This window comes from Odocoileus virginianus, unplaced genomic scaffold, assembly GCF_023699985.2.
Source record: "Odocoileus virginianus isolate 20LAN1187 ecotype Illinois unplaced genomic scaffold, Ovbor_1.2 Unplaced_Contig_32, whole genome shotgun sequence".
Classification (NCBI taxonomy): domain Eukaryota; kingdom Metazoa; phylum Chordata; class Mammalia; order Artiodactyla; family Cervidae; genus Odocoileus; species Odocoileus virginianus.
In genome coordinates, this window is record NW_027224349.1 from 868,680 (window position 1) to 890,857 (window position 22,178).

Sequence of the window (22,178 nt, forward strand, 5' to 3'; positions counted from 1 at the left end):
CAGAAACACAGGTGGTGAGGGGGTCTGCAGGGAGGCCCTGAGGGGACAGCCGTGTAGAAGTTGGGGCACTGTCCTTTCCCAGATGGGGATCCTCAGGCTCATGCAACCTGGCTGCGGAGCCTGGGTTTGGGTCATGCATGTAGCAGGTGACGTGCTGAGACTGGAGGCTTGGGGACTTGGTGTGTCCATGAGTGAAGCAAGTCTCCCTCCAAGCAGCTGTGGTTGCAGTGCCAGAGTCATCGGTGATTCTGCGCGAGGCAGGGTGAATGACGTCTATTTGTCAGAATCGTCCTTTGCTCAATCCCGCCATCCCCGGCCTCCTGCTGCTCAGAGAGTATGAGATTGTCTGAGTCCTTCCCTCCTGCCATTTCTCCTGAGATAACCTATGACTGGAAGGGCATCCTCTCTGGTCTCCCAGTGCACTTGAGTGCTGAGTTTGGGGTCATCTGTGAATTTCCACATCCACCAATCGCCATCTCACCAACACCACGCAGGGCGAGATGGAACTGGCTTCAGGCCGGCTTGGGAAAATATGGAAGAGCTGCGGGACAAGGTGGATAGGGGGCCCCAAAGGAAGGACATGGTGCCTACTGATGCCATCTCCCACATTGCTGGGCACGGGCGTCTTCAGCTACTGAGAGAGCTGTGGTCCCTGTTTGCGTTTGTGTCCCTGTGCTGAGCATGTGTGTGTATATACACAAGTGGGCTTGTGTCACCTGTGTTAATGTGGGTCTGTGTGTGTGTGTGTGTTTCTGGCCCAGCGCAGACGCACAGATGAAGGTCTCAGGAGAGGAACTGCCAAGCAATGAGAAGAGGAGGCACAAGGTGTCCCCAGACTGAGGGTAGTTGGTCGAACTATCTCTGCAGTGATCCTGTCCAGGCTGGGAAAGAGGAAAGGGTGGCCAGTGATAATTCAGAGCATGGCTCCCATGTGTGCAATTAGACCAAAAAGGAAAACATGTTCACCATTTTACTGTGTTATTTTGTGTGTTTGGACCAGGTGGAGGGTTGAGTGGTCAGAGGATTGTCCCAGGGAAAATCAGGTGGTGTGGGGCTTTGAATCCACTGCCTATGGACCCCTCAGTCTGTGGCAGAGTGGGCCAGCCGATGGAAATATTGGACGTGGCTACGGCAGGGCCTGGGATGGTGAGGAGGCTAAGGTCCTGTGGAGAAGGGCAGAGACCTGAAGAGGGAGGAGTCACAGAGAGCCTGCTGCCCTGGAGACTTGTTCCACACACGTGAGAAGGATACACGGGAGAAGTCCTGGGCCAGGGCTGCCCCGGATTTCCCCGTCAGGCAGCACGCTCCCTCCCAAAGGAGCACACACTGGCACAATAGAACACAAAATGTCAGCTGTGCTGATGTAGGCTGTCCGTGTGAAACCCCAGGCATTCTAGCAGACTCAGGGTGTGAGCGTGGCATGCCAGCAGGCACTTGCACCTGGCAGGGCAGAACGGCAAGGAGAGCACAGGTGTGGGGTGTACGTGTGTGTCCCTCTACTGGCGTGTGCCTGTGAGGCAGAGAAGTGGGAGGATGCAAGACTGGTGGGCTGGCTGCTTGTCCCAAGGGACCTTGGGACAGTGGGAGACAGGGAATGCCGAGGGGTGCGCTCAGAGCCTGCTGGTTTTCACTGACCCTGCCAAAAGATAGCTCATGGCTCGTGCTGAACGCCCTGATGTGAATCCCTTCCATCTTTTAGGGTCTTGTCCCTGGCTGTAAGGCCAGAGTGGCACAGGTGACAGTGTTATCTTGGTGGATTCTGGCAGTTTCACTTGAGCAGAATCTCTGATTTTGTCTTAGGGGATCTGTACCAGGTGACACTCAGAGGAACCCTGCTTTCCAGGTGACCATTTTCGATGTCCCTGGGCCCAACTGGGGACTGCCTTCCTCTGCCCGTGGCCTAGGTAGGCAAGCAGGGATGCCTGTCTTTCAAGAGACCTACCTGGGCCTAGTGAGAGTAACTGAAATAGAGCCTTGGCATTTATCAAATGATTGAGGCCTTGGGTGGGATCAAGCCCTCTGGGTGCACTTGAGATAGAAACGGTGTTTTGTGCCCAAGAGAGGCATGAGCTGTGGGCCTAAAAGGGCCAGTTTCCCAGGGCATCATCCTTTCGGGGATTCTTGTGTGTCTGGGTAGTTGTGAACTGATGGGACTATGTCTAGGGATGCCGCCTTACCTTTCTGGCCTCAGGTCCCATGCCTTGTATTGGAAGAGACCCTATAGATGCATGTGCACCTTCTTCACAACATTGTATCAGTCCCAGGCCTGCCACGGTCTCTTTGGGCTCTTGGAGGCTTGGGCATCTCATTGGCCTTTTCCTGCTTCAGGGAGACAGCGCTTGGGTGCACAGGTAGACAGGTGCACACAGAAAGCTCCAGAGATAGGGAGGGCAGGGGACCTCAGCCAGAATGTTGTGGGCCCTAACAGATGATAGGCTTGCAATGGGGCACAGACTTGACAAGGCATGATGTAGAGAGGTGCACACCAAGAAAGCAGTTCTCCAAGTCAGCTGAGCCCAATGGCCCTTGTTTTCTGGTTCCCTGAAGGAATGCACAGGTAATGGAATCATGCCAACGTGACTGGTATTGTGAACCTACCCAAGGTTATGGGAGACTGTGGAACACAGGCGCAAGTCACTCAGCTGTCCATGGCGAGCACTTTCAGGCCTGGCTGACGCTCTGCAGGTCGGTCGTTGTCATGAACAATGCCAAGATTTGTGAACCTTGAGGACAAGTCACAGAGTTAGAAGTGCAAGCTGACAGGATCAACGACCAAGTGAAGGAAAATAACATGGACAAAGAAAGTTGGGTGCTTACCAGAACCCATGTTCTGGAACAAGAAAGCCTATACTTCTGCACATGTGTTAGTCTCTCTCAGGGACGTGAGTGTGTACATGTGGATGTGTGTGCACGTACTCACACAGAAGTGCCTACCGGTACACTTGTGATTGTGAACATTTGGAAGACATCTAGATAGGTGACGCAAGAATGGACAGCAGAAACATGAAGGGAACATAGACTGTTGCAAGCAGAAGCACTAAATTCAGGGAACCATGCCCTATGATCTCACTGAGTTAGCAAGTTCCACATCAAAATAGATGCCTGCAGCCCGGACCCCTGGCAGAAAGGAGAGGCAGGAGGAAATCACCTGGGCATGACACATGGCTTGAAATTCCAGAGGCCAATTCAATGCCAGCGCCTGGGGTAGTGCCAGATGCAATAGCTGTGCCCTCCCTGAAGCAGAGTGGCACCATGTGGGGGCGCTGGAGCGCAGGAGGCATTGAAACCACTCTCTGGTCTAGGGTCATGTCCATAAGGGTGCCACTTGCTACCCTCTCAGACATTGGTTTAGATTTGACCCAGCAGCCTGAGCCTGTCTCACAACCTAACGGTCCCCAGTGTTGGGCTGATCTCGGTGCACCTTCTGGCCTCTCTGGAAACCCTTTCTTCAGCATCAGGCCACCCGTTACACACCATGGACAGCCCATGGACCATTCCACTCTCACCCCGCCCCAGATAGCAAGTGAGCCCCACCCAGTTACTGCAACCTGGGACGCCTTTGTGCACCAGTTGCTGTGCTATTATGTCTGGTTCCTCAACATCTGCACCTGTTCGGGGTCACAGCCAGGACACAGAGGAGTATGAGAGCTGGTCAGAGGAAGGCGGGAGCTTCCTGGGACTCTGGACCTTCCTAGCTAGGATCCCAGGTGCTCAGGAGGCAGTGACCAGGGGGCCTGCCGTCGCGATGCTGTGCATGGCTGGGACTTTGCAGCCACAAGTTGGCACAACAGGCAAAGAGGTCACCCTGTACGTGGTGGATGAAGTGGAGGACTGCATGTCCTGGTGGATGGAGACGCAGCGGGTATTGGGTGGGAGTGCCAGCTGTTGGCAGACGACGTCTGGAGGAGGTGGAGGTTGTGGCGGGTGAGGAGCGGGAACAGGGGTCCTCCCAGGAGCTGGAGGAGAAGCGTGTTGGGGAGCAGGGCCTGGAAAGACTGGAAGGCCTGAGTGAGGGGCCGGCGCTCGACGCGCTAGAAGCAATGACTGTCCTGCAGGTGGAAATGAGTTCTCGGCAAGTGGAAAACTGCCGGGCCTCCGATCAGTTCATGTGCATGAAGCATCTGAGGAGGAAGCATCACTTGTCTTGGAGAAACACCATCATCCAGGGCATCCCTGGCATCTGGGCCAAAGCTGTACCATCCTGCTGCTCCTAGGTGTCCACCTCTTAGAAGGAGGTGGAGGAGTTAGAGGAAGAGGTGGGGCAGAATCAGGAGGATGTGGGGGTGGCGTGGCGAGTTCAAAGGAATGATGCCAGAGGCCCCTGAGGGAAGTGTGGTCCTGGGCAGTGGCAGGTTCCAAAGGCACAGCCGAGTAGAATCTGGGCAGAGCCACACCTGTAAGTGTCACAGCCATGACTCTGGGTTTGTCCTTCAGGCCTGCATCTGAGGAGGACTGGTACCCCAGGCCTCTAGGTCTGGAATAACCAGAGAAATTACACTAGAGCAGCAACTGCAGACATTTATTGTTGTAAATGTGGATGATCCCAGGGAATAACTGAGACATGGGAGTCACACACACACACACACAGACACAGACACACACACACGTACAGACAAACACACACATACAGACACACATAGAAATACACACATGCCTGTTTTTTTCAAGTATGTTTTGTCTCAAGGAGTGCCTGTCCTAACCATGTAACCAGTGACATGCCACTACCCAGCACACACAGACCAGGAGGCAGACAGTAGAGGTCAGAAACAGCCCCTGCTTGTAGGATGCAGACCACCTGAGCTGCAGAACAGCACAGGGAACCCAGAGCCACGAGCGTGTCTGATGGTATGGCAGGGCCTGAAGGCGTCAGTGGCGGCCGGGCAAGCGCGAGTGCCCAGCATCCTTGCAGATGCCTGTTCCGTCTTCACAGATGCTCTGTGCAATCCTAAATGGGAAGGAAATTTTTTTAAAACAGGAGATAAGTACATATAAATACACATATGCAGAACTGATTTACTTTTCTGTACAATAGAAAATAACACTACATTTAAAACATATGTACATGTACTGACTGCAGGCTCCATTTATAGGGGTGAATACAATTCACAATATTTCTTTAAAAGTGCATGATATTCACTCATTATAATGATTTTCTGTGAATTGAACTCTTTTCTGTTTTACTCTTTGAGAGCCTAGAGACAGTAGCCCATCAGGCTCTGCTGTCCAGTGAGTTTCCAGGGAAGAATTCTGGAATGAGTTGCCATTTTCTCTTCCAGGGGAAACTTCCCAACTCACATCTCCTTTGGCTGCTGCCTTTGCAGGTGGACTGTTTACACACTGTGCCACCTGGGAGGTCCAGTGTATTATTAGAGATATACAAACTATACTAATGAGGTATCACCTCTGAGTAGTGAAAAAGTATCAAATATTATACAAAGACATGGTAGAGAAACATTTTTAAAGGGGAATCTTTATGGTACTAGTGGGGTATATTTGGTAGGAGCCATTATAAACATGACTACAAGGTGCCTTGTAAAGTTAACAACAGACTGACTGTCTGATCTAGCAGCTTTACTCCTAATAGTAAGGAAAAAAATTAAAAAAAAACATTTTGAAAAATACATTTAAGCCAACTATGTACTACTGGAAGATTAACAACATCCTAAACATGAAAATCAAGAAAGTGATGCAGTCACTATGGAAAACAGTAAGCAGTAATTTTGTAATTAATGTTTATTTTTTTATTGAAGGATGATTGCTTTATAGAATTTGTTTTCTGTCAAACCTCAACATGAATATACTGCTCATCTCCTTTCCTGGTATGCAGTTTTTTAAAAAAAACTAAAAATACAGTTACCATATGATCCAACAATCTCACTACTTGGCATATATCCAGTAAAGATGAAAACTCCCATCAGAAAAGGGACCTGCACAACAGTGCACAGTGAAGCACAGTGTTCAGAGCAAAGACATGGAAACAACCTTAAATGCCCATAGATAGGTGAATGGATAAAGATATATTATGCATAAAATGGAATATTAGCCATAAGAAAGAATGAAATAATGATATTTGTTTTCAACATGGATGGACCTAGAGATGATCATACTAAATAAGTCAAACAGAGAAAGACATGAGGCACTTAGGTGGGTTCAGCTCACCTTGACACTTCCTTTGGACCTCAGTTGATAGGAGGTCTTCATCTTTTCCTCTTGGGTATCTAGAGTTGGCTGTTCCATAACAGCTCTAGAGCCTTGTGGCTTTCCAGTCACCTTAGTCATCTTGAAGACACTGAGTGATCTGATTCAGAGCTGCTGAGACCCCTATATATACCCCTCCCCAGGGAGCCACACCCTTATGCTTTATGAGGTCAGCAAGTCACTTCCCCAGCCAATGGTGCCCTGGGTGAGCCTTGACATCACAAAGCCCCATCCTGACACCTCTAGGGGAGGATGGGGAGCAACTCAGATGTTTGGTGGGAGAAATGAGGCATTCTCAATGCCCCTAAAGAGCCCTCCAAACTCACCTGCCATCCTCATCTCTCTAAGTCAACACAGATGGGCCACATGGCAGGGAGAGTGTGTCTCCTCCAAACCTTGCCTCACAGCCACAGTATGCAGGCTTTCCTTCTGTTCTCTCTCATTTCACCATTATCTAGTTTTTAATATCCTACCTAAAATCCTTCCATGATAATTAGGCTATATTGAAGTGTCTGTGGAAATGAGAATCATTCCACTTTCCTCCTACAATGTGGTCTTAAAGCACCCTGAAGACCACTTAAATCTGGGCCATCTAAAGAAATGTTTCCCATCCCACCTCCTTTTCTCAGTATTCACAGAGTTCTCCTCAGTTTTCTAGTTTCCAGTCTGAATCCCCTGTCTTCCCACTGTGAGAACGCACTGAATACACTTTCCCTTGCTCCACATGAAGCTGTCTTGTTTTACATCTAGGATGCATGGGCAGCTCACTAGGTATATTACTCAGGTTTGTGTTTTCACAGTGTGATGGAGAAGAGGCAGACAAATGCATGCTTCAGGTAATGCTGGATGATCCCAAGAAGGACATGATCACCTGTGACTGATTAGTATTCCCATGAAGGAGTGGAGCTTGCCCAGAGGTAAGTGAGTCTCATGTACAAAGGTCTCAACATGTGCCCTCAAAAATCTCTTTTCTTGTCTTTCTTTCCAGCTGGCCCCTCCATTGCAGCTTACCTCACAGTCAAGACCATGGTGGAATTCGTTTCCATGAACAGCTACCACAAGCTTCCAAATTTTTGGAGGAAACACTGGGTAATCATGTCCTGCCCATCTAGTTCTCAAGATCTCTCACTGAGGTGGTTTTCTCTGGAGAAAATAAGTTTTGGGCTTCACCACAGTCCTTGTGTTCCTAATTGACAAGCAGGGTCAAACAACCTGAAGTGTGCTTCTGGGGACACAGATTTTTTTTTTTTTTTGTCATAGTGGAATGTCCTGGGTTTCCAAGAGGTGCTCACTTCCTGGCATCCAGTGGTTACTTATTCACTCAGAATGCATCACACTGCTTAAAATTTTAAGAGGTAGAAGAAAAGCACACCATAAGCAGATCCAAACGATGACTCTTAAAATTTTTAGAACCAAGAACCTAAAACATGATAGAAAAATGTGAAAAAGACATGAGCCAACGGTTTATAAGAAAGATATCGCATAAGACATTCACTTTATTAAGAGATGTTCAAAAGACATGAGCAGCCAATTGAAAAGAAAGATGGAACTAGACTTTAACCACATTAAAAAGATATTTAATCTACTAAGGTAAGAAAGTCATATTAAAATTCCCTTGAGAAATCAAACTGATCCAGAATTGGCATAGATTTTAGAAATTGAAGAGACATTAAAATATTTGAAATAACTGTGTTTTGTATGTTATAAAATTAAGTAGAGATGTGGAAGTCATAAAATAGACCCAATTTCATCTTATAGATTGAAAACTATAGTGTCAGATGGCAAACACAGTGACTAGAATAAATGAAAGTTTACACAGGGAAGTAGGAGAATACTGTGCACTTGAAGAGGTAGTCATAGAAAGTGTCCACAATCAAGCACAGACTACACCAATGTATATGAAGTATAACACAGCATAATCTGTTGGCTTTTGTCCCCTTAAGAATGCAGCATTGGTTTAAAAGTTGAAAATAAATCAGTGTAATTAGCTTAATAAAAACTAAGGTCATCTCAATAAATGCAGAATAATCATTTGATAAAGTCTAATATCTATTCCTGGCTTGTGAAGAACCCTTGGAGAAGGGATAGGCTACCCTCTTCAATATTCTTGGTATTCCCTTGTGATTCAGCTGGTAAAAAAATGACCTGGCATGTTGGAGACCTGGGTTGCATCCCTGGGTAGGGAAGATCCCCTGGAGGAAGACATTACAACCCACTCCAGTATTCTTGCCTGGAGAATCCCTAAGGCCAGAGGAGCCTTTTTGGCTTACACTCCATGGGCTTGCACATAGCTGGACACAACTGAGCAACTGATCATATTCTGTATATACTTCTTATCAAACTAGAAGTATAAAACTTCTTTAACCTGATGAAGGTAATAAACTTCATATAACTAACATCAACTTTATGGCAGAACACTGAGTGTTGTTTTCTTTTCCTACTGTTCTTTCCCCCCTTGCAGTTAATCTTTAATGTATATAAATCTTCTTTATCTACCTCTATTTAACTTTGCATATCTATTTTTTTTCTTTCTTTCCTTTCCTCTCAACATATTTATTAGTTTTATTTTCACTGCTTTATTCCCCAATTGGCACCTTGCTCTAGTTTCGCTTTCCAGTTTGTGCTTCAGTTAGTTTTCTTCTGGTGGATTTATTTTTTGGTTTCCTTGATTTACCAGGTCAATCTATTGTACTTTATTTTTGTTGGACTGTTTTGATTTTGCTTATGGGTGTATATGTATATGTGTATATTCAGTCACACTTTTTATTGTTGTTATAAACCTCTGCCTCTACGTTGGGCTTTTGCAGTTCTGTGAAGTTTCCTTTTATTGTCCCCCTTTTCTGTAGTTTTCCATTTTCTTATTCTTTTCTTTTTTAGAGTTTTAATTTTTAAAAACCTATAATATTTTTTCTACCTTTATTCCATTATTGCCTTTCTGCTCTTCTTTCCCCCTTGCAGTTAATATTTAATGTGTATAAATCTTTGTCTACCTCTAAATCCTCATAAATATTTTTGGTTTCTTTTCTTTCTTTCCTTTCCTCTCAACATTTCATTAGTTTTATTTTCATTGCCTTAATCCTCACTTGAGAGTTTGCTTTAGTTTTGTTTTCCAGTTTGTGCTTTAATTAACTGTGTTCTTAACTGGTAGATATCATTTTTGGTTTCCTTTGTTCACTGAGTAAATCTACTGTACTTTAGTTTTGTTGAACTGTTTTGAGTTTGCTTATGGGTGTATATGTGTGTGTTCCCATTATGGGAATACATGTGTATATTCCATTACTCTAAATATTATTTGCCTGATAGTGTAACTTCCATTTGTCTGGGATTCATCTTTGGTTTCTCCTTTTTGGGTATTTTTAAACTTTAACAATGCCTTAACAAAGCACCTGTGGTGTCTCTGTTCCTGGCCAGAGATCCAGCCCTGAGCCTTTGGAGTGCGAGCACTCCTTGAGACAAAACATACTTGAAAAAAACAGGCATGTGTGTATTTCTATGTGTGTCTGTCTGTGTGTGTGTGTCTGTGTGTGTGTGTGTGTGTGTGTGTGTGTGAGAAATATCAATAACCTGAGATACTCAGAGGACACCACCCTGATGGAAGAAAGGGAAGAGTAAGTTAAGAGACTCTTGAAGAAAGTTAAATAGAGTGGGAATCTGGCTTAAAAATTCAACATTTAAAAAACTCAGATCATGGCATCCAGTCCCATCACTTCATGGCAAATAGACAGACTTTATTTGGGGATGCTCCAAAATTACTGCAGATGGTGACTGCAGTCATGAAATTCAAAGACACTTGCTCCTTGGAAGGCAAACTATGACTAAACAAGGCAGCATATTGAAAAGCAGAGACATTATTTTGCCAACAAGTGTTCATGTAGTCAAAGTTTCTGCTGGTTTCTCCAGCAACCGAGTAGGGATGTGTGAGTTGGACTATAAAGAAAGCTGAGGACTAAATAATTGATGATTTTGAGCTGTGATGTTGGAGGAGACTCTTGAGAGTCCCTTGGACTGCAAGAAGATCCAACCAGTTCGTCCTAAAGGAGATCAGTCCTGGGTGTTCATTGCAAGGACTGATGTTGAAGCTGAAGCTCCAATTACTTCAGCCACCTGATGGGAAGAGCTGACTCACTGGAAAAGACCCTGATGCTGGGAAAGATTGAGGGCAGGAGGAGAAGGGGGCAACAGAGGATGAGATGGTTGGAAGACATCACTGACTCAATGGACATGGGTTTGTGTAGACTCTGGCAGTTCATGATGGACAAGGAGGCCTGGCTTGCTGCAGTTCATGGGGTCGCAAAGAGTCAGACACGACTGAGCGACTGAACTGAGCTGAACTTGTGTTTAACCTTTGCTAGATTGGTTAGTGTGTGTGTTGCCGTATTTCTCCTTGGGTTTACCCTGTATGGGTCTCTTTTTGCCTCTTGGATTGTTTGACTATTTCCTTTTCCTTTTTGGGGACAAACCTGTGTCCATTGAGTCAGTGATGTCTTCCAACCATCTCATCCTCTGCTATGCCCTTCTCCTCCTGCCCTCAATCTTTCCCAGCATCAGGGTCTTTTCCAGTGAGTCAGCTCTTCCCATCAGGTGGCTGAAGTAATTGGAGCTTCAGCTTCAACATCAGTCCTTGCAATGAACACCCAGGACTGATCTCCTTTAGGACGAACTGGTTGGATCTTCTTGCAGTCCAAGGGACTCTCAAGAGTCTCCTCCAACATCACAGCTCAAAATCATCAATTATTTAGTCCTCAGCTTTCTTTATAGTCCAACTCACACATCCCTACTCGGTTGCTGGAGAAACCAGCAGAAACTTTGACTACATGAACACTTGTTGGCAAAATAATGTCTCTGCTTTTCAATATGCTGCCTTGTTTAGTCATAGTTTGCCTTCCAAGGAGCAAGTGTCTTTGAATTTCATGACTGCAGTCACCATCTGCAGTAATTTTGGAGCATCCCCAAATAAAGTCTGTCTATTTGCCATGAAGTGATGGGACTGGATGCCATGATCTGAGTTTTTTAAATGTTGAATTTTTAAGCCAGATTCCCACTCTATTTAACTTTCTTCAAGAGTCTCTTAACTTACTCTTCCCTTTCTTCCATAAGGGTGGTGTCCTCTGAGTATCTCAGGTTATTGATATTTCTCCTGACAACCTTGATTCCAGCTTGTGCTTTATCTAGCAAGTCATTTGGCATGATGTACTCTGCAGATAAGCTAAATATGCAGGGTGACAATATACAGCCTTGACATTCTCCTTTCCCAAATTGGAACCAGACTGTTGATCCATGTCTCATTATAACAGCTTCTTCTTGACCTGAACACTGATTTCACAGAAGGCAGGTCAGGCGGCCTTGTATCCACCCCCCCACCCCCCACCCCACACCTTGAAGAATGTTCCACAATTTGCAGGGTTCTACACAGTCAAAGGCATTGGTGGAATCAGTAAAGCAGAAGTGGATGTTTTTCTGGAATTCCCTTGCTTTTTCTATGAGCCAGCGGATGTTGGCAATTTGATGTCTGGATCCTCTGCCTTCTCAGAATCCATCTTGAACATATCAAAGTTCCTGGTTCATGTACAATTGAAGCCTAGCTTAGAGAATTTTGAATATGATGTTGCTAGCTCATGAGATGAGTGCAGTTGAGCAGTAGTTTGAACATTCTTTGCCATTGGAAGGAAAACTCACCACAGGATAGAAAAAAGTCAGTTTTCAATGGAATGCTGCTGAGTCATAAAAAGGAACACATTTGAGTCAGTTCTAATGAGGTGGATGAATCTAGAGCCTATTATACAGAGTGAAGGAAGTTAGAAGGCAAATGACAAATATGGTATACTAATGCAAAGATGTGAAATCTAGAAAATGGTACCAAAGAATTTATTTTCAGGGCTGCAAATGATACAGAGACAGAGAGAAGAGAATAATGGACATGGGGAGAGGGAAGGAGAGGGTGAGGTGTATGAAGAGAGTAACAGGACACATATTACCATATGTAAAATAGAGAGCCAACAGTAATTTTCTGTATGTTTCTGAAAACCAGACGGGCTCTGTATCAACCTAGAGGGATGGGATGGGCAGGGAGATGGAAGGGAAGTTCAGGATGGAGGGGATATATGTATATCTATGGCTGATTCATGTTAAGGTTTGAGAGAAAACAAAAAAATTCTTTAAAGCCATTATATTAAAATTTTGTTTAAACTTAATTTAAAAGTCGTTAAAATAAAAAATTTCAAATTATTAAACAAAAAAGTTTTAAAAGAAATTAAAAAAAAAACAACCCAGTTGAAATGACTCAAATATCCATCAACTGGTGATCAAATAAATAAAACATGCAATGCAAACTTATTCAGCTATCAAATGAACAGAGTTCTGATACATGCTATAGCATGCTATAGGTCTGAAATGATTGTGTTATTTAAAAGAAGCCAGGTACAAAAGGCTGTATATTGTATTATTCTGTTCATGTGAATGAATTCGTCCCAGACTAGGTAACTCTCTAAAGACCTAAAATAGAGGCATGGATGCCAGGGCCCAGATGAAGGGGAGAATGGCATGTGTCTGATGATTATATAATATTTCCCTTTGGAGCAATGAAAAAATTCAAGAACGAAGTAGTGGTTATGGTTATGCAACCTATGAAGAAATTACAAATCAATGAATTATACCCTTTAACTGTTAAATTCATGGTACATGAACAACATGCCAATAAATAAAAAGTTTTCTTAAACAAACAAACAAACAAAAAAGCTACATAACTTATCCTCGACGTCCAGGAAAATCATCCTTCAAAAATAAAGAAGTAGATATTCTCATATGAATAAAAAATTAGGGAATCGATTCTCAGCAGATATCTGATGTGTAAGAACTGTTAAAAGTAGCTATTTACACAAAATAAAGTGAAATAAAGAGAAGCTATGAAATAAATAAATGAAGGCAAAATGAAATGAAGGTTTTCTTTTTCTTATTATTAATTGGTAAAAGATAATATTTGTTTCAGTTTCTCCATATTAACTTATCACTGATTATGAATCTTCATAATTAAAGTGGGGTTATTGTACACAACATATATTTTGGTTCATTGATAAAGAACCTGCCTGCAATGCATGAGCCTTGGCAGATGTGAGTTATCTCTGGCAACCCACTCCAGTATCCTTGCTTGGAGAATCCCCATGGACAGAGAAGCCTGGTGGGCTACAGTCCATGGGTTGCAAAGAGCTGGACATGACTGAGCAACTAAAAAACACAGAGACATTCCTAACAAAAACCCTTAAGATACTAGAAACAGAAAAGAAAATTCTCAGCCTTAACAAAGCAACTCAAAAAGCCTGGACAGTAGAGCTGAATTATTAAAACACACACACACACACACACACACACACACACACACACAAACCAACCCGGGCAGTGCAGTTGAATTATAAAAGATTTTAGGCAATAAAATATCTCCCAACAGTAGTTTAACCAGTGTGTTCCACACAATAGAGAGGAGTAACTTTTAGTACCCATTCAATAGAAAAACTTTCCAGTTACATTCATAAATTAAAGGAAATAATGTCCAGAAAATGAGAAGAGTATAATATCCACTGATCCTTTTGTATCTAATTATGACTGTAAAATTTTAAGGGAATTTTTTAAGAAAAAAAATCTGTGAAAGATACAGTTTTAGCAGCCTCAATTAATGTAATGTTATTTTCTTTGGTCCATAGTTTCAAAATAACTCACAAGAGTGAATTTCACTATAAAACATTTTTCAAGTTCAGCAAGATATTTTATGTCCCAATATGAGAAGATTTCATGCATTTCAAACTAAAAATATTTGTACATTGCATGAATACTTTTTCCCATTGATTTAGACATAAATAATTGCTGGGAGAAATATCAATAACCTCAGATAGGCAGATGACACCATCCTTATGGCAGAAAGTGAAGAGGAACTAAAAAGCCTCTTGATGAAAGTGAAAGAGGAGAGTGAAAAAGCTGGCTTAAAGCTCAACATTCAGAAAACTAAGATCATGGCATCTGGTCCCATCACTTCATGGGAAATAGACGGGGAACAGTGGAAACAGTGTCAGATTTTATTTTTCTGGGCTCCAAAATCACTGCAGATGGTGGTTGCAGCCATGAAATTAAGACACTTACTCCTTGGGAGGAAAGTTATGACCAACCTAGATAGCATATTAAAAAGCAGAGACATTACTTTGCCAAAAAAGGTCCGTCTGGTCAAGGCTATGGTTTTTCCAGTGGTCATGTATGGATGTGAGAGTTGGACTGTGAAGAAAGCTGAGTGCCAAAGAATTGATGCTTTTGAACTGTGGTGTTGGAGAAGACTCTTTGAGAGCCTCTTGGACGTCGAGGAGATCCAACCAGTCCCTCCTAAAGGAGATCAGTCCTGGGTGTTCATTGGAAGGACTGATGTTGAAGCTGAAACTCCTTTACTTTGGCCACCTCATGTGAAGAGTGGACTCATTTGAAAAGACCTTAATGCTGGGAAGGGCGGGGGCAGGAGGAGAAGGGGACGACAGAGGATGAGATGGCTGAATGGCATCACTGACTCGATGGACATGCGTTTGAGTAAACTCTGGGAGTTGGTGATGGACAGGGAGGCCTAGTGTGCTGCGATTCATGGGGTCGCAAGGTGTCAGACAGGACTGAGCGACGGAGCTGAACTGAACTGAAACAGAAATGAAAGCACTTTGTGTGTCTTTACCTTGGCAATATTTGTTGCATCACTGTGTATATAGAATCAACTGTTTAAACGTGGTGTGTGCGTTAGGATGTTCCCCCTGGGACAGCAGGCTTTGCAGGAAGTGGTCTCAAGGACTTCCAAACCATTAAAGATTCTCTGTTTAGTGAAGCAGTGCTAACCTTGGCAACCTGTGTTGGCACTAACTGTTTAACAGGGTCTTCTATTAATTAGCTGCCTCGTAGTATACAATGAACTTTAAAAGATAAGTGCTAAAACTGTGGCCCTCTGAAATTGTGTGTGTGTGTGTGTGTGTGTGTGTGTGTGTGTGTGTATGTATACTGTATATCTGTTGTATGTTTGTATGTATATAAATATTTTAAAAGTTTGTACTTTGTGAATAATATATGAAACATTAAAACCTGACAAAACGGCAACAAAGTTTAAAAATTTAAGCCAGCAAAATTTGATTTTGCAGAAGGTAAGTGTTTAAATCCTGACATTATTTAAGAATACTACAGTATGGGCATATCAGATAAAATAGACTTTCAAATAAAGAATGTGAAAAGAGACAAAGAAGGACACTATGTAATGATCAAAGGATCAATCCAAGAAGAAGATATAACAATTATAAATATATATGCACCCAACATAGGAGCACCGCAATATGTATGGCAAATGCTAACGAGTATGAAAGAGGAAATTAATAGTAACACAATAATAGTGGGAGACTTTAATGCCCCACTCAAACTATGGATAGATCAACTAAATAGAAAATTAACAAGGAAACACAAACCTTAAAAGACACAATGGACCAGCTAGACCTAATTAATATCTATAGGACATTTCACCCCAAAACAATCAACTTCACCTTTTTCTCAAGTGCACATGGAACCTTCTCCAGAATAGATCACATCCTGGGCCATAAATCTGGTCTTGGAAAATTCAAAAAAATTGAAATCATTCCAGTCATCTTTTCTGACCACAGTGCAGTAAGATTAGATCTCAATTACAGGAAAAAAATTGTTAAAAATTCAAACATATGGAGGCTAAATAACATGCTTCTGAATAACCAACAAATCATAGAAGAAATAAAAAAAGAAATCAAAATATGCATAGAAATGAATGAAAATGAAAACACAACAACCCAAAACCTATGGGACACTGTAAAAGCAGTGCTAAGGGGAAGGTTCATAGCATTACAGGCTTACATCAAGAAACAAGAAAAAAAGCCAAATAAATAACCTAGCTCTACACCTAAAGCAATTAGAGAAGGAAGAAATGAGGAACCCCAGGGTTAGTAGAAGGAAAGAAATCTTAAAAATTAGGGCAGAAATAAATGCAAAAGAAACTAAAGACACCATAGCAAAAATAAACAAAGCTAAAAGCTGGTTTTTTGAAAAAATAAACAAAATTGACAAACCATTAGCAAAACTCATTAAGAAACAAAGAGAGAAGAACCAAATTAACAAAATTAGAAATGAAAATGGAGAGATCACAACAGACAACACTGAAATACAAAGGATCATAAGAGACTACTACCAGCAGCTCTATGCCAATAAAATGGACAACTTGGACGAAATGAACAAATTCTTAGAAAAGTATGACTTTCCAGAACTGAACCAGGAAGAAATACAAGATGTTAACAGAGCCATCACAAGCAAGGAAATCGAAACTGTAATCAGAAATCTTCCAGAAAACAAAATGGACCAGATGGCTTCACAGCTGAATTCTACCAAAAATTTAGAGAAGAGCTAACACCTATCTTACTCAAACTCTTCCAAAAAATTGCAGAGGAAGGCAAACTTCCAAACTCATTCTATGAGGCCATCATCACCCTAATACCAAAACCAGACAAAGATGCCACAAAAAAAGAAAATTACAGACCAATATCACTGGTGAACATAGATGCAAAAATCCTCAACAAAGTTCTAGCAAACAGAATCTAACAACACATTAAAAAAAATCATACACCATGACCAAGTGGGCTTTGTCCCAGGAATGCAAGGATTCTTTAATACCCACAAATCAATCAATGGAATACACCACACTAACAAACTGAAAGATAAAAACCATATGATTATCTTAATAGATGCAGAGAAAGCCTTTGACAAAATTCAACACTCACTTATGATTAAAACTCTCCAGAAAGCAGGAATAGAAGGAACATACCTCAACATAATAAAAGCTGTATATGACAAACCCACAGCAGGCATCACCCTCAATGGTGAAAAATTGAAAGCATTTCCCATGAAATCAGGAACAAGACAAGGGTGCCCGCTCTCACCACTACCATTGTGAGGCTGTCACAGCTAACGCCATGACAGGCAGCCTAGATTAGGAGTAGGCCTGGTTTCCCGGGGTAACATAATTATCAGGCCTCCTGGAGCTAGCCAATCAACATATGCCTAGCAAGAAAAAAGGGAACCTATCAGGGGAAAGCTGAAAGCCCCACGTTGGGCCAACAAAAATTGCCTTGCAACTGTGTAACCAATCCGCTTGCGCCAACTACCTGCTGCTTTTTTTGACCTAATAAAGTACCCGAGAGAACTGGGGCTCGGGGCCTTTTCGTCCTCACACCCTTGGTGAGGGCGGGAGGCCCTGGCTCGAGTCAGTAATAAATTCCCCTATTGCAAGTTGCATTGTTTCGAGGAGTCTTCTTTCCCGACCGGGGACTCGGACTACGGGCAGAACACTATTCAACATAGTGTTGGAAGTTTTGGCCACAGCAGTCAGAGCAGAAAAAGAAGTAAAAGGAATCCAGGTAGGAAAAGAAGAAGTGTAACTCTTGCTGTCTGCAGATGACATGATCGTCTACATAGAAAACCCTAAAGACTCTACCAGAAAATTACTAGAGCTAATCAATGAATATAGTAAAGTTGCAGGATATGAAATTAACACACAGAAATCCCTTGCCTTCCTATACACAAACAATGAAAACACAGAAAGAGAAATTAAGGAAACAATACCATTCACCATTGCAACAAAAAGAATAAAATACTTAGGAGCATAGCGACCTAAAGAAAGAAAAGACCTATACATAGAAAACAATAAAACACTGATGAAAGAAATTGAAGATGACACAAATAGATGGAGAAACATACCGTGTTCATGGGTTGGAAGAATCAATATTGTCAAAATGGCTATTCTACCCAAAGCAATCTATAGATTCAATGCACTCCCTATCAAGCTACCAATGGTATTTTTCACAGAACTAGAACAAATAATTACACAACTTGTATGAAAATACTGAAAACCTCGAATAGCCAAAGTAATCTTGAGAGAGAATGGAACTGGAGGAATCAACCTGCCTGACTTCAGACTCTACTACAAAGCCGCAGTCATCAAGACAGTATGGTACTGGCACAAAGACAGAAATATAGATCAATGGAACAGAATAGAAAGCCCAGAGATAAATCCACGAACCTATGGACACCTTATCTTCGACAAAGGAGGCAAGGATATACAATGGAAAAAAAAAGACAACCTCTTTAACAAGTGGTGCTGGCCCAATGTTCATCGCAGCACTGTTTATAATAGCCAGGACATGGAAGCAACCCAGATGCCCATCAGCAGACGAATGGATGAGGAAGCTGAGGTACATATGCACCATGGAATACTACTCAGCCATTAAAAAGAATTCATTTGAATCAGTTCTAATGAGATGGATGAAACTGGAGCCCATTATACAGAGTGAAGTAAGCCAGAAAGATAAAGACCATTACAGTATACTAACACATATATATGGACTTTAGAAAGATGGTAACAATAACCCTATATGCAAAACAGAAAAAGAGACTCAGATGTATGGAACAGACTTGTGGACTCTGGGAGAAGGTGAGGGTGGGATGTTTCAGGAGAACAGCATTGAAACATGTATATTATCTAGGGTGAAACAGATCACCAGCCTAGGTTGGGTGCATGAGACAAGTGCTCGGGCCTGGTGCACTGGGAAGACCCAGAGGGATCGGGTGGAGAGGGAGGTGGGAGGGGGGACTGGGATGGGGAGTACATGTAAATCCATGGCTAATTCATATCAATGTATAACAAAAACTACTGTAATGATGTAAAGTAATTAGCCTCCAACTAATAAAAAAAAAAAAACAAAAAGGAAAAAAAAAAAAAAAACAAAAAAAACAAGTGGTGCTGGGAAAACTGGTCAACCACTCGTAAAAGAATGAAACTAGACCACTTTCTAACACCATACACTAAAATAAACTCAAAATGGATTAAAGATCTAAATGTAAGACCAGAAACTATAAAACGCCTAGAGGAGAACATAGGCAAAACACTCTCCCACATAAATCACAGCCGGATCCTCTATGACCCACCTCCCAGAATATTGGAAATAAAAGCAAAAAGAAACAAATGGGACCTAATGAAACTTTAAAGCTTTTGCACAACAAAGGAAACTATAAGCAAGGTGAAAAGACGGCCCTCAGATTGGGAGAAAATAATAGCAAATGAAGCAACAGACAAAGGATTCATCTCAGAAATATACAAGCAACTCCTGCAGCTCAATTCCAGAAAAAATAAATGACCCAATCAAAAAATGGGCCAAAGAACTAAACAGACATTTCTCCAAAGAAGACATAGAGATGGCTAACAAACACATGAAAAGATGCTCAACACCACTCATTATCAGAGAAATGCAAATCAAAACCTCAATGAGGTACCATTACACGCCAGTCAGGATGGCTGCTATCCAAAAGTCTACAAGCAATAAATGCTGGAGAGGGTGTGGAGAAAAGGGAACCCTCTAACACTGTTGGTGGGAATGCAAACTAGTACAGCCACTATGGAGAGCAATGTGGAGACTCCTTTAAAAACCTGGAAATAGAGCTGCCATATGGCCCAGCAATCCCACTTCTGGGCATACACACCAAGGAAACCAGATCTGAAAGAGACACGTGTACCCCAGTGTTCATCACAGCACTGTTTATAATAGCTAGGACATGGAATCAACCTAGATGCCCATCAGCAGATGAATAGATAAGAAAGTTGTAATACATAAACCCAATGGAATATTACTCAGCCATTAAAAAGAATACATTTGAATCAATTTTAACGAGGTGGATGAAACTGGAGCCTATTATACAGAGTGAAAGGAAAACGCCAATACAGTATATTAGTGCATATATATGGAGTTTAGAAAGATGGTAACGATGACCCTGTAGGCAAGACAGAAAAAGAGACACAGATGTATATAACAGACTTTTGGATTCTATGAGAGAAGGCGAGGGCTGATTCATTTCAATGTATGACAAAGAGCACTGCAATGTTGTGAAGTTATTGGCCTCCAACTAATAAAAATAAATGGAAAAAAAAAAAAAAAAAAGAAGGCGAGGGTTGGATGACCTGAGAGAACAGCATCGACACATGTATATTACCAAGTGTGAAACAGATCTCCAGTCCAGGTTGGATGCATGAGACAAGTGCTCGGGGCTGGTGCACTGGGCTGACCCAGAGGGATGGGATGGGGAGGCAGGTGGGAGAGGGGATAGGGATGGGGAACACATGTACACCCATGGCTGATTCATGTCAATGTATGGCAAAAACCACTACAATATTGTAAAGTAATTCGCCTCCAACTAATAAAAATAAATGGAAAAACAAATAAATAAAATAAAAATTTCCTTGCAATTTTTTAGTGTTTATTAGACATAAGATGATCAATAGATTTTAGACTATGTTTATTCTCTCGACATTTTTATTTCATAAGTTTATGAATGTTACTAGAAAGTTGTTCTACTAAGTGAGTATTAATAATTACTCCTCTCCCTTGTGTGGAGCACACTGTTTACACTACTGTGGGAGATATTTTATTGCCTAAATTCTTTTATAATTCAGATCTAGTGTCTATATCTTTTTTTATAATTCATCTCCACTATCTAAGCTTTTTTATTCCCCACTTGTTTAGGCCATGAAGTTTCCCATGTATTTTTAGTATCTTCAGAGTTTCTGTTAGGAATATGTGTCTGCTGTTGTTTAGTTGCTCAGTCGTGTCCGACTGTTTGCCACCCCATGGACTGTAAGCCCACCAGTCTCATCTGGCCTTGGGAATTCTCCAGGCAAGAATACTGGGGTGGCTTTCTATGCCCTCCAACAGGGGATAATCCTGACCCAAAGATGGAATTCCAGTCTGTTACGGCTCCTGTATTGCAGGCAGATTCTTGATCACTGAGCCAAAATATATCTTGTATCACAAGAAACGCACTTTAACTATGAAGATTAATAATTAGTGAAAAGTAAAGATGGAGAAGCTCAAACATTTATCTTGTACCAAGTAATAATAAGAAAAAGCATTCATTTCAATTTGGCTTTGTTTAGTTACCTTTAATTTATTGTTTTGTTGAAGGATAATTGCTTTCCAGAATTTTATTGTTTTCTGTCAAACTTAAACATAACAGTCTTTCTTAACTCATAGTTTCTCTTCAATATCATCTTATTCTGTGTAAATAACTCCTCTTAATCTTTCTAACAGATCAGATATCTGCTTAAAATAAATTTCCTAATTTTTTGTTCATATGAAAATGTCTACTTCTCCTTTATTTTTGAAGGATAATATTTCTGGACATCAGAGTTAGGTTAAGTAGCTTTATTAAAAAAGAAAACCACAACTTTCAATTTATTGACATGTTGCTCATGTACCATTTATTTCTCAGTTCAACTGTATAATTCATGGATTTGTAATTTCTTCATAGGTTGCATAGCATAACAACTTCCTCATTCTGGAATATTTTCATCACTCCAGTGGGAAACACTGTCCAGATGGCAGACATTCTCCACTTTCCACTTCATCTGTACCCTGGCACCCACTCCACTACTTTCTGTCTTTCAGTTCAGTCACTCAGTCATGTCCAACTCTTTGCGACCCCATGAACTGCAGTATGCCAGGCCTCCCTGTCCATCACCAACTCCAGGAGTTTACCCAAACTCATGTCCATCAAATCGGTGATACCATCCAACCATCTTATCCTCTGTCATCCCCTTCTCCTCCTGCCTTCAATCTTTCCCAGCATCAGGGTCTTTTCAAATGAGTCAGCTCTTCATACCAGGTGGCCAAAATATTGGAGTTTCAGCTTCAACATCAGTCTTTTCAATGAATACCCAGGACTGATCTGCTTAGGATGGACTGGTTGAAACTCCTTGCAGTCCAAGGGACTTTCAAGAGTCTTCTCCAATATCACAGTTCAGAAGTGTCAATTCTTTTGGCACTTAACTTTCTTCAAGTCCAACTCTCCCATCCATACATGACTACTGGAAAAACCATAACTTTGCTTAGACGGACCTTTGTTGACAAAATAAT

At 42.0% G+C, this 22,178-nt stretch overlaps 1 pseudogene; it reads left to right on the plus strand.

The window, feature by feature from the left end:
* The first annotated feature begins 3,583 nt into the window (after nucleotides 1-3,583).
* The window catches only part of LOC110143872 (testis-specific Y-encoded protein 1-like), an 83,752-nt pseudogene continuing 65,157 nt past the window's right edge, over nucleotides 3,584-22,178 (plus strand).